This window comes from Aethalodelphis obliquidens, unplaced genomic scaffold (assembly GCF_003676395.1).
Source record: "Aethalodelphis obliquidens isolate GAN/ISIS:26980383/991018 unplaced genomic scaffold, ASM367639v1 scaffold16, whole genome shotgun sequence".
NCBI lineage: Eukaryota > Metazoa > Chordata > Mammalia > Artiodactyla > Delphinidae > Aethalodelphis > Aethalodelphis obliquidens.
The window spans coordinates 11,411,406-11,428,125 of NW_020837960.1; the positions used below are offsets into that span (position 1 = coordinate 11,411,406).

Below are 16,720 nucleotides of genomic sequence, written 5' to 3' on the forward strand. Positions count from 1 at the left end.
CAACTGAAAAAAAAATATTAGCAAACTTGAGCTTGCTGCGGTGTGGCAAACTAGATACTCTTCAGAGCCTGCCTATTATAAGAAAACAACAACAACTGGATTCCGGATATAACTACTTATTAATGTATTGTTAGTCTTGAAGGAAGGAAGGAAAAATCACTAAGATTCTTTGCTTCCCCCGCCCACCATTCTCCTCCTTCCCCCACTGCCCAACAAAGAGAAAGACAAGTAGGCTGAAACCAGGAGTTGCTGGAGCAGCAGGCAAACATGAAGCCAGAGATGCTGGGAGGGAAAAATGCTGGCACTGACACTGTGCCAGGAGACAGCCTGTCACGGTGAAGTAGAGGCAGGGTCTGAGTATCCCTCGGTCATCAGGACCTGCAAGCCTTGTTGTGTCTTTGCACGGCCCTCACCTCACCCCCATTCAGCCATCCCAACCCTTCTACTTCAGTTATAAAAGTAGATAGACAGGGGAAAGAATCTGAGCAAATCAGCAGAAACGTCTGCTGGGACACATCTGAAGACCCGGGCTTTATGGAGAAGCACATTTTTTTTTAGAATATTCATTGTGCATCTAGAGAAACAGAGGTGGGGAACATATGTATAAGACGTCTACCTAGGGCTGATCGACACTCTGAGGGTTTTAATGGGTTAGGTTTTATCAGACAACCTCACAGATGCTTTAGCCCCACACTGGGCTTAATTTTGTCCAAATACATATAATGAGGGTTGATCTGTGGTCTGAGCTGAGAGCTTGGTGTAAGTATCATCGCCATTGAGGCTTGCCTAGAACTGCTGTCCCTGTGTAGACAACTTCTGTTGGAATCTCCAGTTTACCAACACTCCCACCACATTTCTGCCACCTAACGAACTACGATAGTGAGAGATAAAGAGGGCGAGATGGAAAGGCTGGTCAGGGCCGTATGAGTGGGATGGCTGGGAGGCAGAGTCAGGTGACTACTCCTCTTTTCCTTTTCCTCACCCATTTTGTGCTAGCACCCCTTCCCATCCTACCTCTCTTACCTCTCTTACCTCACAAGCTACCTCATTCCGTTGGCAGCTGGCAACCAGGCTGGCCTGGAGTTCAAGCCTGCTTTCTGCCTTCCACCATGAAGGAGGGCTACAGGAAGTAGGAAATGGGGGTACCTCGGGGCCGGGTAAAGCTGGGAGCTGAGTGAACCAGAAATCCCAACTTCTAATTCCTCTCCCAGGGGACTGGCGACCGGAGGGGCTGGAAGCACAAGGGTCTGCGTTACTGTGTGACGTACACTTGAGCCCAACTCCCACTGCGTGCTTATCAGGGGATCAGTACCATTGTGGCAGTCACTTTTTCGTTCCCAGTGAAGATAGCCTTAAACCCTGAGAGCTGGTCTGGGGACCCCCTTTGTGCCTCTCCTGTAAAAATGTGCACAGCAGTTTGACAGCACAATTTGTACGTCACAAGAGAGCTCTCATCACAAGTTCGCCCCGGGCCGGTTCCCTGAGCTTCTCCACTGTATGCCTTCACTCCTCATCTCACGAGTTATGTGAGGCGCTAACGCATAATGCCTCTTGGAGGAACTGAAAGAAACGAAGCATTACTGGCAACACGGTGAGACATTTTGATAGTTAAAATCCAGATCCCTTTAGATAGGTTCTCATAGAGGAATTCTTTGGATTACAAAACAGAAGCAAAACCTCCACCAATGACAATTTTGTGAGCGCATCTTCACACCAACTACTCCCCCCTGAAAAGTCTACATTCTGGTCTCTCTGGGTTTCTTCCATCAGTATTTTGGCTTGATTCATTGTTGGTTCACAGGACACCAGAATAATAAGCTAGGTGGTTGGAGGCTGTGAGTGGCAGGGTTTGGCAGTAGCATCGCTGTTTTGGTCTGTAAACTCCTGTGGTCCAGGAGATCAAACGTGGGAAAAGCGTGTAGTATTATCACCTTGATGACTTAATCCATTAAATGAAATTCAGAACAATGGCCAACAGCAGCAGGGATCTTTTATCTACGTTATCTGCCATTGGATCACACACTCGGGAACCAGGGAGATGAGTAGGCCGTTTTACGCAGGGCAGCAAACTAAAGAGAAGATGTGAGTTAATACTGAAATGTGATGCAGGATAAAATACAGGTTATAGTCGATCCTTCCAATCAGAGTTGTACTGAGCTCAAATTGTTCCAGAATTTGCAAGCTTCTTGCTGAGTTAAATTACAAAAATAAGTTCGTATGAGGAGAAAAGGTGATTTCTGAAATATATTAAGTGTAATACAATGGCTGTAAATTTACATATGAAATCCAGAAAAGTGTTTTTCCTCCATGCCACGTGATCACAGTTTTGTTATGTACAGTTACACAGTCTTATTTTATACTCTCCAGTAGTTTCCTTTTTTTTGCTTCCTTTTTTTAAATTTAATTTACTTTTTTAATAGTTTTTTATATATTTTCTTATTACTGTTCATTCTTTTTTCTTTTTGGCCATGCCATGCAGCTTGAAGGATCTTACTTCCCCAACCAGGGATTGACCCCAGACCCACTCAGTGAAAGCAGCAAGCCCTAACCACTGGACCACCAGGGAATTCCCTGCCATTAGTTTTCTAGTATGTGCATATTCTTGACCCAAATCAATGAAAGCACATGAAGTATAAGCAATAGGGGCCCCACATGGAGATTAACCAAGACACTGAACTGCAGAGTATTGCTTGTCTTGTCCCCTGCAGCAAACAACATGCCCAGTATTAAGAAGTGGCACGTGACTTAGGTCTCGCTAATGTGGGTGGAGGGGCGTTAGAACCAGAACAGAGAAGAAGCTGCCTACTGCCTACTCTTCAGTTTCCTCCATTTTCCAAAAAGCAAAACAACCAAACCACCCGACCAGCTGTTAGTTGATACCACATTTAAAGATTACTGAGAGGCAGAACTTTAGAGCAGTAACATGATGTTGAGGTTAACAGAAGATGGTCTGCCCCTGTCCATTTACCTACATTATACTGAAACTAAATCAGGAAACTGCAGCATATTTGGTCAGGAGGTCTTTCTAGTTATATTCATAAGTTCTACCTCCCCACCCCCCAGCCCCCGGCTTTTTGTTCTTCAGAGAACACCTTCATAGAGAGGGGTGTTTTAAAATTCTGATCAGAATTGGCAGTGGGAAAAGAGCTGGGGAAATAACGGAGACTCCGGTACTTAATGGACACGTTTATAAACCCTATGAATTTTTAACAAAGGAACAGTATCAACAATTAGATGTGAAATGAGCTTTTCTTTCTGGGCGCACTTATGTTAAGTAGATTGTGAGTGGATGTTACTTCATATTTAGTAAACAATACCAAGTGCAAAAAAAAAATCACGATTTAACAGAGAATGAAAGCAAATTGTTGATTGTTCCCAGATCTTTTTTCTTCTTCTAGATTTTCAGAAGTGTGGTGGTTTTCAAATTGTATTTCATTTTATTTAATATGCCAAGGAACTCAGCGGTACAGAGAGTCATTTTCCAACACTCCTGATCTAAAGCTGTCTTTTTGCATTATATGGGTAAGTTTCTGTTTGTTTTCAACTGTAAAAAAAAAATTTCCAAATGTAAAACTTTGGGGAGAAAGACAGTAAGCTTTCCCATTTGCAAACAAAGCCATCTCAAATAAATATTGAAAAAATTGAATAGTGTAAAAGAAAATAGCGAGGAGACAGCTATTTAATTTGCATTTTGAGACCAAAGCTTAACTCTTACCTTCATATGGTTTGAATTTCTAGCATCACAGAAGCACACACAGCTTCCCTTTGCCCTTGGATGGCCTCCAAGGTCCTTCAGATTCTGCCTGCCGGTCACCTCTGCCGCCTCCTTTCCTACAGCCCCCCTTCTCCCGGGGATCCCAGGACACGGGCCTTGTTACTGTTCCCTGAGTCTGCCAAGCAGGATCCTCTCAGTGACTCGGCACCTGTGGTTCCTCCAGATGCCTGGACATCTGCCCTTTTCTAGCCCCTTAGTCCCTTCTCTACTGAAATATCACCCTCTGCAGAGAGGCCGTCCCTGACCTACCAAAAATAGTAACTTCAGTTCTCTTCTGTCCTTCCACCAGCTATATCTTTCTCCACAGGATTTCTCAGTATTTGAGGTTACATTACATAACTATTTCTTTGACAAGCTGGTGTTCCATAAGGGCAAGCTGACTTTTAAAAATTGTTTATGCTTTTCCTGCTCAATCGCCGTCAACCAAAACCGCGTCTGGTACACAGCAGACGTGAGCTCTCCCTTTCCCCCGCACAAATGCACTGAATAAGTAGAATGAGTGTGTATGTCTGTGTATGTGTGTGTGTACATATATATACGTACTGCATTAGTTTTTTTTTTAATCGTTTCTATTTCCTGATGCTTTAACCTCTGGGCCCTTCCTGACACTGGAGGGACTGCCTCTCCCAGGGCTGGTCAATTCCTAAAGACAGCAAACAACAGGGGCATAATCTTCAAATGCGAGCTAGCCAATCCAGAGCTCATACCCTCAACAGACTCCACTATCCCCCTGCCCTAGTCACCCCAGGGCTAGGCACCGGACAACTAAAGACAGTCCAATGAAATGATTCAAACTAGCCAATCCTACACGTGCTCATCCTGCTTCACCCGTTCCTTCTCTCAGAAACTATCACGAAGCCTCTTGCCCACTTTCTTCCCTTGCTCCTTCCGCATCCTGACCGACCCTGGTGCCTCCCCCTCTGCCCACCCACCTCCCAGAGTGGCACGCATACTCTCTCCTCTTAGGAACTGTGAGTGACACACTGTATCTTCAATGGCAGCCTTCTCCTGATCTCTTGGCTTCACCATACCTAAATAATACTAAGATCTACATTTTAAAATGCACACATACAAATTTGTTGAATGACTCATACAAGTGAAGTCCACTGCATCTTCAAGGAACACGATATATAATCACCACCAGGAGTTATGGTGTCCTTGGACTCACGATAAATAAAATAACTGTACCATTTTAAAGATGTGTGGGTAATTTGGTCCTCATCTTGGCTCTGAGATTAATTCATGGATTGACTCTTTTTGTGGTTATTATTGCTGGTGTCTATTCGACCTTCAAAGCTTTTTTTTGGATCTAGGGACCATCAATGCAAGGGAGCAGCCCTGCCATGTTCTTTCTGCCACAGACACAAATAATTAACACTGGATACCAAATGCCAATAAACTGTCAAAACACACACAAACTTATTCTCTTTAAATATAAGGAAATAATTAGTCCTGCCCATACTTTCCTAAATGACACTGAGCTCTAAAAGTAATGAGGACACGTTTCTACAGCTGAAGCGCTCTGAGTTTTGCCAACACGTGAGGACAAAGTGTTTTCTTTTTATTCCAAGAAAATATAGTTCCTGTTGTTCCAGGGCCCAATGCTCAGATGGCTCCACGTTCTCTGCTGGAACACACCTCGGGCAGGGCTAAGCCCGGGCCTGCAGGCACGGCAGCCGTGGAAACTGATCCTGGGAAACTGACCTCTGATTCACCCTCCCCGTAAGCGCTGGGGAATCTGCTGGGTGTTATCCTCCTTACCCACCTGGTAAGGAGGAGAGCCCGAGGCTGGAATCTTCAGCACAGTAGGGACGGGCCAGAAAGGTGGAAAGACATCCGCAGGAATGGCCAGGGGAGCTTCTGGAATGAACTGGAGGGAACCTCAACCCCGTCAGTTGCTGTCTTTGGCAGGAGAGCCCTCTCTGGGATTTGACAGCCTGGGAAGCTTGACTCTCTAAGGGGGAGACAGTCACGGAGCCTCACACCCCATGCAGCTGTCTGCGTGCAAATTCACACCTCCTGTACTTGCATTACACAGCTCTTTCCAACTGTGGTCCCCCTGCAGACAACTGCATACTCCCTAACAGAAACGCTACCTGACCCTGCTTAAGGTATTAACCATCATAACAGAGTAATCTGCAGAAATCTTCAGAAGGGTCATAAAACCCTGCTCATGTGTTTTGAAAACAGTTTGCCAAATAAACGCGAGGATTAAGAATTTACATCAGAGTCCGGAGCACCCTCTCTGGTCCATCGGCTTTCCTTTCCCACCGGTGGCGCACTCAGGCCCCCTACCCGTCCTCACGGACGGCTTCTCCCCTGTGATCCCTGCTCTCCCCTCTCGTCTGTGCATCCCTCCTTCCAGCTTCACATCCTGGCCCCCTCCTAGGAGAAACCTTACAAGATCAACTCTTAACAACTGCTTGCTCCCTCCAGCTCCAGAGCTCCTCCAGGGTGATATGTTCCTCCGGTATGATATCCAGGGATTTAATGTGACTCATGAAACCATCGTTTTCAATGTTGAATAGTTGTGTTTACTTTAAGCTACGTGAAATGGATGCTTTTAAAAACAGTGAAATATCGGCAGCTTCATATAGTTCAACTTAACGTGTATCAGGAAAAAAATGTATCAGAAGAAAACCATGTGATTTTGCAGATATTATTACTTAGGAAGAAGCTTAAATAGATACTTTTTGGAGTCGTATATAAACAAAAAAGTAAATAAGTGCTCTGATGATAAAGACACGGCAAAAATTCTTAAGCTGGTATCCACCATCAAACTGAGGAACAAATGCATTTTGACAACCAGTGTTCCATATGCCCGTCTGGCCATTTAACACGCCCGATTTTTGTGTGTGTATATGGTTATTTTCTTTGTGTGTCTGTGTTTGTATTTTCTCTCCGACTAGTTTCCCAGGTATGTAAAGGCAGAGAGCAATTTGAATGATCAACCTCTTAGCACAGTACCTTCTACACAGCAGATTGACCTATGAGCAGGATTTGTCTGGTCACTTATGATGATGCTGTCTCACCAGGAAATACCGTTTGTTTTCCCTCTTATTATTCTAAAGCTAGAAACTGATGGGCCGTGCTGTTCTGGCCAGGAAGCCTGAGACCTGGAACAATTTACAACTCAGGACTCTTAGCAGCACTGCTTGTCAGAAACCGCCAAGAAGGGTCAAGAGGCAGTGTCGTCTGTTGGACAGAACACAGCTGACCACGTGGACTCTCTGTTTAGCGGCACAATATGCATGGTCCCCTGCGCTTCCCAGTCCCAACAGACAGGGCCACAAGCAGGTGGGAGAGGACAGACTACGGGAAGCCACCTCCTCCTGTGACATTCTCCTGGCCCCTGACCTTTCTGCCCAGCTACTAAGCACTGCAACCAGCATCGGTTTCAGTTAAATACTGTCCTTTAAAAAATGAAGCCTGCATTTGCAGCAACATGGATGGACCTAGGGATTGTCGTACTGAGTAAGCCAGGCAGAGACAGACAAATATCATACGATATCACTTATATGTGGGTACAAATGAACTTATTTACAAAACAGAAATAGAGTCATAGATGTAGAAAACAAACTTATGGTTACTAAGGGGGAAAGTGGGGGAGGGACTGGGAGATTGGGATTGACATATACACACTACTACACAGAAAGCAGATAACTAATAAGGACCTACTGTATAGCACAGGGAACTCTACTGAGTACTCTGTCATGGCCTATACGGGAAAAGAATCTTAAAAAGAGTGGATATATGTATATGAATAACTGATTCACTTTGCTGTAGACTTGAAACTAACACAACATTGTAAATCAACTATACTCCAATAAAAACTTTTTACAAAATGATGCCTGGGTGTTTTGAAATGTGTGGGGAGAATTATGACTCACACACTTTAAAACATGAACTAATGTCACTCGTACATTATTCATTTCATTTCTCTTTTAAACACATATATTTATATATTTCATTTCTCTTTTAAACACATATAAAATATTATGTGCAGTTGGTATTTTGAAAGCTCTTGTAACTTAGCTTTTATATTAAATCCAGTGTTTAAGAAAAAAAAAATTCTGCCTACTAACCTGTCTCTACAACCATGCACAGCACAGAATGATGTGTCTCTACAGTGCCTAGGAGGTCAGTCACTAGATGTCACAATCAGTAATATTAAAGAGAAAAAGTTATTGTAGAAGTGCGTGGTGAGGAGACAGAAGAGATGTTATTTTCTTCTGGGGTGCCAGGGAAGTACCACAGACAAGAAAAATATAGGCTGAGTCACGAAGGATAAAAAATACCTCAGTAGGAAGAGAGAGAGGGAAAGTAAGCAGGCAGCTCAGGAAGGGTAAGGTAAATGCTGATGTGTGAAATCAGAGTGGGAGAGGGCACTGAAAGGACAAAGCTGCCTCCCCTTCACTACTGTACACTGAAGTGAAGTCATTCAGATTACATTGGTCTCTGTATCCATACAATGACAGAGGTAGTTTTTATTCTCTAAGATGTTGCTTGGAGGAAAATGTCAAGGGATTTGAATGCATGCTTCCTAAGTAAAACATTTTCCTACATAAAGATGCTAGCTTATCAACTAGAAAACTAAAGTGAGGTGGTTTTTTTAATATAAAAGATAGACTGAAAAGATTAAGAAAGTCTTGACAATATAAACATGCATTTACTCCCCAACTCATGCAATACTAAAACTAGGGTTTTATTGCTCAAAAGCGTAAAAGAGATCATTTTAGTAGAAAGAAAATAATGCACATTTTTTGTGTGTGTTTGTGTGTTACGCGGGCCTATCACTGTTGTGGCCTCTCCCGTTGTGGAACACAGGCTCCGGACGTGCAGGCTCAGTGGCCATGGCTCACTGGTCCAGCCGCTCCGCGGCATGTGGGATCTTCCCGGACCGGGGCACGAACCCGTGTCCCCTGCATCGGCAGGCGGACTCTTAACCACTGCGCCACCAGGGAAGCCCAATAATGCACATTCTTTATAGCACAGAGAGTAATCTCAGAATTCATTAACCAAGAGACTGAAAAAATACACACTATATTATAGATTTTAAGAGAGTTTTAAATAAAGTCATGGAGAGCAGATTATCAATGGTTTAATTAAACCAGGTTAAGAGTGGCAGGAGTCTGTTGTCAAACTTTGAGGCCAGGGAAGAACTATATAATAGCCTTAATATTGACTAGCTGCAAAAAAAGTCAATAACAACATGAAGATGACTGGACTCTTAGAAGAAACTTACTATACCAGCCTGGATTCCATAATAGTGAGGATAGAGAACATTAATTCTAATCAGATCCACACCATTGACTTAGGAAAAACATTTTAAAACACCAGCAAAAAAGATAAGTATAATATGAACGCAGAGATGTCAGCTCTACTTTAAAAGAGATTCTGAAAAATAAGATTCTGATCACATAACTATATAGTCATAATCCTAGTGAAAGAAAAGGGGATGCCATTATAGAGTTCACCATGTCTTTACAAGAACTCTGATGAATTCTGATTCTACAAGGATGAGAAATAAATGGAAGCAATGACACAAAGTAGAGACAATCATACAAGTGTCAGAAGATTCCTTAGGAGAACACTGGAGAGGCCTAAATCCAGAAGGACTGGGATTGAACATTTTGAAAAACAACCAAAGGTAGTACATAGAATATGTGAAAATATCTGAAGAGGAGGAACAAGGAAAAATTGAAATATTTTGGGGGAAGGTCATTAACGATAAAGAACAAAGACCACAGAATTGTTCAACTGCCCTGTTGTGAGTTTCCCTCTGCAAAGCAAAATAATCCACACATGCAAGGAAAGTAATCCATAAGTTGGGAAGTTATAATAAACACTGCAAGCACGGAATGACAGCCTGAGGTGGTGGTGGGAGAGGGGAGAGGAAGGGCGTTAGGTGAGCCTCAGATATTCTCCATATGGTCCTGCAATCCCACTCTTGGGCATATACCCAGAGAAAAACATGGCCCCAAACGATGCACGCACCCCAATGTTTACTGCAGCGCTGTTTACAATAGCTAAGACATGGAAGCATCCTAAATGTCCATTGGCAGATGAATGCATAAAGAAGATGTGATACGCGCGCACACACGCACACACGCACACACACACACACACACACACACACACACACACAATGGAATACTACTCAGCCATTAAAAGAATGAAATAATGCCATTTGCAGCAACATGGATTGAACTAGAGATTGTCATACTGAGTGAAGTGAGTCAGACAGAGAAAGAGAAATATCGTATGATATCACTTATATGAGGAATCTAATATATATATATATATGTATATATATAATACAAGAGAACTTATTTGCAAAACAGAAACAGACTCATAGACTTAGGGAATGAACTTATGGTTACCGGGGGGAAGGGTCAGGGGGAGGGATAGTTAGGGAGTTTGGGACTGACATGTACACACTGCTATATTCAAAATGGATAACAGTCAAGGCCCTACTATATAGCACAGGGAACTCTGCTCAGTATTCTGTAACATCTTAACTGGGAAAAGAATTTGCAAAAGAATAGATACATGTATATGTATAACTGAATCACTTTGTTGTACACGTGAAACTAACACAACACTGTTAATCAACTATGCTCCAATATAAAATAAAAAGTTTAAAAAAAAAAGAAAAGCAAGTGTGAGACTCAATACTGGGAGGAGAGCGGCCAAGATAGCAGAGTAGGAAGACCCCGAGCTCACCTCTTCTCAGCAGCACACCAAAATTACAACTATTTACAGAGCAACTATTGATGAGAAAGACCAGAAGACTGCCAGAAGAGACCTTCTCCAACTGAAGATATAAGGGAGGAACCACAAGACAGGTAGGGGGAGCAGAGATGCAGCAAAGGCAAGACCCGTATCTCACAAACTGGAGGATAATTACAACATTCTGTTCCGCAGCCCAAGGGGCCTGCACCGGGAGGATAAGCCCCCAGAATGTTTGGCTTTGAAAGGCTAGCAGGGCTTACCTTTGGGAGAGCCAGAGGTCTGTGGGAAATAGACACTCCGGTCAGACCCACCTGTTGATCTTGGAGAGCCTCCCAGAGAGGCAAAGGCAACTGGAACTCATCCTGCGGATACAGACACTGGTGGCAGCCATTTCTGGGAGCTCGTTCCACCACGAGGACTCTGATGCTGGCAAGGACCAGTTTGGAATCCTCCCTCTAGCTTTTTAGCTTCAGGATCCAGCCCTGACCCCACCCAATAGCCTGTGGGCGCCAATACTAGGATGCCTCAGGCCACGCAGCAGCTGGGAAGGGACACAGCTCCGTCCACCAGCAGACAGGCTCCCTAAAGATCCCCTGAGCCCACAGCTACCCCAGGACCTGGCCTTATCTGCCAGAGCGCTCAGGACCTGGTGCTACCCACCCGGGCGCTAGCCCCAGGAACACCAGCAACCTGCAGTCAAAGATCCCGTGACCCAGCTCTACTCACCAGTGGGCCAGCAATAGCCCAGGGACCAGCCTCAATCCCTAGGAACCCCTGCGCCCCAGCCCCGCCCACCAGCAGGCCGACGTCAGTTCTGAGACACCTTGGACCCCTCATCCAGCCACCCTAGGACCCAGCCCCCCTCACTAACAGACCAACACCAACTATGGGACAGCCAGACTCTGCAGCCAGCTGTGTCAGAAACTGATCCCACCCACCAGCAGGCTGATACTAGACCTGGGACCCTTGGTCCCAGAACTACCCACCCTAGAACCTAGCTCTGCCCGCCGGTGGGCTAGCGGCCTCCACACAAGGCAGGGCCTGGCAACCAACAGGGCTGGGAAGCCAGCCTGCCAGACTGCCCATGGGAGTCAGCCCACCACAACAGAAGGACCCATGAAGCCCACTTCAGGGGCACCCCTAAAGCATACAGACAGCTCTGGTGACCAGCAGGAATTGCACTGCCAGGATGCCTAGGACGTCTCCTACCAAAGGCCACTTCTCCAAGGTTGGGAGATATAACTAACCTTACAAACACAAAGAAATAAAACCGGTAAATTAGGTAAAATGAGGTGACAGAGGAATATGTTCCAAACGAGAGAACAAGAGAAAACCCCAGAAGAACTGCGTGAAGATGAGCAATCTACCCAATAAAGAGTTCAAAGATGTTCAAAGAACTCGGGAGAAGACTGGACGGACAGAGTGAGACGTTAGAAGCTTGTAACAAAGAGTGAAAAAATATAAAGAAGAACCGAACAGAAATGAAGAATATAATAACTGAAATAAAAAATACACTAGAAGGAATCAACAGGAGATTTTAGAAGACACAGAGGAATGGATCAGCAAGCCGGAAGACAGAGTAGAGGAGATCACTGACTCTCAACAGAAGAAAGAATAAAAATAAAGCAGGACAGTTTAAGAGGCCTTTGGGATAACATCAAGTGTACTAACATTCATATTATAGGGGTCCCAGAGGAGAAGAGAAAGAAAAGGGGGCAGAGAACATATTTGGAGACATAATATCTGAAAACTTCCCTAACCTAGGAAAGGAAACAGACATCCAGGTCCAGGAAGCAGAGTCCCAGACACGATCAACCCAAAGAGGACCAGATGAAGACATGTAATTAAAACGGCAGAAGTTAAAGATAAGGAGATAATATTAAAAGCATCAAAAGAAGACCAACAGGGCTTCCCTGGTGGCGCAGTGGTTGAGGGTCCACCTGCCGATGCAGGGGACGCGGGTTCGCGCCCCAGTCCGGGAGGATCCCACATGCCGCAGAGCGGCTGGGCCCAGGGGGCCATGGCCGCTGAGCCTGCGCATCCAGAGCCCGTGCTCCGCAGCGGGAGAGGCCACAACAGTGAGAGGCCCACGTACCACAAAAAAAAAAAAAGAAGAGCAACAAGTTACATACAAGAAAACACCCATAAGGCTATCAGCTGACTCTTCAGCAGAAATTCTGCAGGCCAGAAGGGAGTGGCACCATATATTTAAAGCAATGAAAGGGGAAAACCTACAACCCAAAATACTCTACCTGGCAAGGCTTTCATTCAGATTTGATGGAGAGATCAGAAGTTTTACAGATAACAATATCTTGTAATGGCCTATAATGGAGGGGAGTAAAAATGCAGGATTGTTAAAATGTATTTGAATTTATGAGATCAGCAGCTCAATCCTGAAACCAATGTAATATGATAGTAGGTTAAATGCTACCCACTTTACTCTCTTGCAAATCTGAGTTTATAGCAAGTTTATCAGGATGAGGTCATTTGACTTTGAGAACTTAGTGCAACTTTGAAACTACCCATAATGACTACTGGAATCCCAAGGAGTTGGTGTCAGTTTTAAAATGACAACTTACTAGGTGTGTGACTAGGGCAAAAAGACAAAGGGTGAGAGTAATCTTCCTATATTAGGAGAAAAGAACACATATATGATAGACTAGATTGGTTAAGTAATACACCAAAAAAAAAAAAAAAAAAAAAAAAAATGGAATTAGGACCAGTCGAGGGGATACAGCAAACCAGTTTCAGGTTCATTCACTCTTTTTCCCACTCACTCGGTGAATGTTTAGTTAACTCCTACTGTCTGTAGCACATTTGAAGTTCTAGGCAAACAAAAACTCACTCCAAAGAGGGCTGGCCCAGATAGGTATGTCAGTATATAGGTATGCACATAGACAAAGGGGTACATTAATTAAAACACAGGTTTATATAAAGACCAGAGAGAAAGACTCAATCAACTCTGCCAGTGGAAGTGATTTTAGATTTTCTTGAAGGACGAATGAAGGTGAAAACTGGAATAAGAAGTGTTTCAGGCATTGACAACATTATGAGCAAAGATGCTGAGCTGAAAAGTGCACGGTGTGGTATAGAAATGAGTGTTTTTAATCACCTGGAGTTTGTGGGGCAAATGGTGAAATGGTGGGGAATGATGCTGAAAACACAGGTGCGGGCCAAGCTAGGGACTTTGATCTCCATAGGCAATGAGGACCAAACAGAGTGTTTTAAATTGGGAGCGATAGGATCAAATTTGTAATTTAGAAACCTTCTCAGAGTAAACTAAGGGTCAGCTCACAGGGAGAGAAGCTTGGGGGAGGGTAGTTCTAAAGTAATTCCTAGAGCCCAGGCAAAATGGGGCAGTGGCGGTGGAGATGGAGAGAGGGAACAGACTGAGAGAAACTTTTGGAGACAGAGAGATAGGACTGGAGGAGCAGTCAGAATATACAGATGACGGTGCAAGAAGATTTAGTTCAAAAGGAGAACAATGTGAGCTTTCCACAGAGCAGTCAAATGCTTCCACTGCTGAACTTATATAATATACAAAGCCATGCTTGTCCCCAGGCAGACACGTGCTTCTCTCAGTAGCCACAGAACTAGCCTCTGTGCCTGGCACACCGTGGTTCTCAGCCTTTGACGGACACCAGAGTCACCTGAGGAGGTTTTTACAAATGCATATGCTGGTTTCCACCCTCAGATTTTTAAACAAACCCTCAGTAGATCTGATGTGAGGTCCAGGCATTTTAAAAAACAACTCCAAAAGAGATTCTGATGTGCACCAAAATTTGACAGCCACGGGAGCAGAGAGTTGATAAATAACAGAATCATTAATTAAAAGAAGAAAGGGAGGGAGAGAAGGCTTCCGGCAGTTTTTGAAAGCAGCAGCTGGTTGACCTTCTATACTCAACAGTATAGTGTCGGCTGGCAAGTCTACAAGATGCCCTTTCAGATCTTCCAATTTCAAGGGTTCATGAACGTGCTGTTACAGAATCCCTGGCTTTGACCCTTGCAGAGAGAGCACCGGCTAAGTGATTGCTGGCCTGACTGGCAGAATCTTTTCTTATATCTCTTCCATGATTAATGACCATCCTCTCTTATGGCAACCTGTTCTTTAACTTCATAACACTTTGTGTATTTGTTAATACATATTTGTCTCCATTTGTTTTCCTCTCAATGCCTGTCTCTTCTACTAGACTGAAGTTCCATACAGGCAGGCATTCTGTTTTTTTGCTCACGATTGTGTGTCCGGCACCTACCTAGCCAAACACAGGTGCTCAGTGAATAAATGAGCAATGAGCCAGACCTTTCTCATGATATGTTTAGGCCACACTGCAACACTTTCAATATGCCTACAGATCTGTCAGGAGGGTATTACAGACAGAGGAAACAGTTTCAGAAGTATTGAAATCCCAAACAGCTGCAGACAAGACATTTTTAGATTTTCTTCCACGAGAGAACACTTTAGCTCCAAAACCTTTGATGTTCTATAGGATACCTCCTTAAACAAAATAAGTCAAATTTTAAAATAGGGAATAAATAAAAGGGTGAAATAGGGACAGGTGTTTAACCTAAGAAATATAATTTAAGCCCTGGTCCTCTTCCTTATCTAGATCTAAAAAGTCATACCCTCAAAGTCTGATGAACCTGAGGCTTTCCTATCATTTATGTGTTAAGTACCAGGTCTAACAATTAGGTATAGAACAATGGGAAAAATCCTGAAGTTCATACTAGCAGAGCAATTAAAGAAGTAGAAAAAGGCTAACTTCAAGAGCCAGAAATGTTAAAAATCTCTATACTGATTTTGATCAATGTGCTTCTATATGTTTGAACAGTAGTTTGAACAGTAGTAACTGCTGACAATAGTTACTATGATATTTAACTAACTAATGACTTTTTTTTTTTTTTTTTTTTTGCGGTACGCGGGCCCCTCACTGTTGTGGCCTCTCCCGTTGCGGAGCACGGGCTCCGGACGTGCAGGCTCAGCGGCCATGGCTCACGGGCCCAGCCGCTCCGTGGCATGTGGGATCCTCCCGGACCAGGGCACGAACCCGTGTCCCCTGAATCGGTAGGCGGACTCTCAACCACTGTGCCACCAGGGAAGCCCCTCACGACTTTTTTTTTAACATTTTACTACCTTGAGAGGTAATGTGATTTTTTTTTTTTTACATAAAAAAATTATTAAAACCAGAATTCTACTTTTCCTAAAATTTGCCAGGCACCAACTATACGCTACCACTTTCACATTTAAATTCTCATCTGATTCTCACAACCACTTTACAGATCAGGAAATAAAAAAATCAGAGTTACCTTAGATGTATGCCTAAAACTGGAATACTGTAAGAAGTGTTAATTACAATAAAAAAATTCATTGAAGAATCATGTTAATCCAGGTGAAAATGTATATTATATTTATAAAAGCATATTTTTATTAATATGGTAAATTTAAACTTCAATCATTGGAATGATAGAATACTATGTTCTAATTAATGATATAATTTCACTTACTAAGGAGAAAATAATATTGTTTCAACTGATGTTATCAAAAGGACATTAAGATCAGTGATAAGATTATATTGACAGCATGTGGCCTTTGACATGATACACTCAGAAGTGTGTATCGCCTCTGTGGTATCTTTGCCAAAACTGTATAACCTCAATTTAGTTGTAAGAGAACATCAGACAAACCCAAATCAAGACATCTAAGCAGTACTCTTCCAAAATGTCACAACTGACAGAGTAATGGCATGGTTTGGGAGCAGAGACGATGCTTGGGAGGAGAATGACTCACCTCATCATGAAACAATGGCTGCAGAAATTCCAGGCCACAAAGCCTCATACCAAACCCTCTAGCCAAAGCCATGTGGCTGACAGGGCCTTGGTGCTTCGGCTGGGTATCAGGCCTGAGCCTCTGAGGTGGGAGAGCCGAGTTAATGACACTGGTCCACCAGAGAACTCCCAACCCCACGTAATATCAAACGGCGAAAGCTCTCCCAGAGATCTCCATCTCAACACTAAGACTCAGCTCCACTCAACGACCAGCAAGCTACAGAGCTGGACACCCTATGCCAAACAACTAGCAAGACAGGAACACAACCCCACCCATTAGCAGAGAGGCTGCCTAATATCATAATAAGTTAACAGACACCGCAAAACACACCACCGGATGCAGTCCTGCCCACCAGAAAGACAAGATACAGCCTCATCCACCAGAAC

The 16,720-nt window shown here is 43.7% G+C and overlaps 1 protein-coding gene across 9 annotated transcripts in view; it reads right to left on the reverse strand.

Moving 5' to 3' along the window:
• The window catches only part of ENOX1 (ecto-NOX disulfide-thiol exchanger 1), a 611,692-nt gene that overhangs the window by 227,568 nt on the left and 367,404 nt on the right, over positions 1 to 16,720 (reverse strand). The window contains exon 1 of one of the 9 annotated variants that reach the window (XM_027116193.1): positions 10,771 to 11,216. The exons of the other annotated variants lie outside the window; for them this stretch is intronic. The gene's annotated coding sequence lies outside the window, so the exon portion shown is untranslated. Of the gene's footprint in view, positions 1 to 10,770; positions 11,217 to 16,720 lie in introns of those variants that run through there. 9 annotated transcript variants of the gene reach the window in all.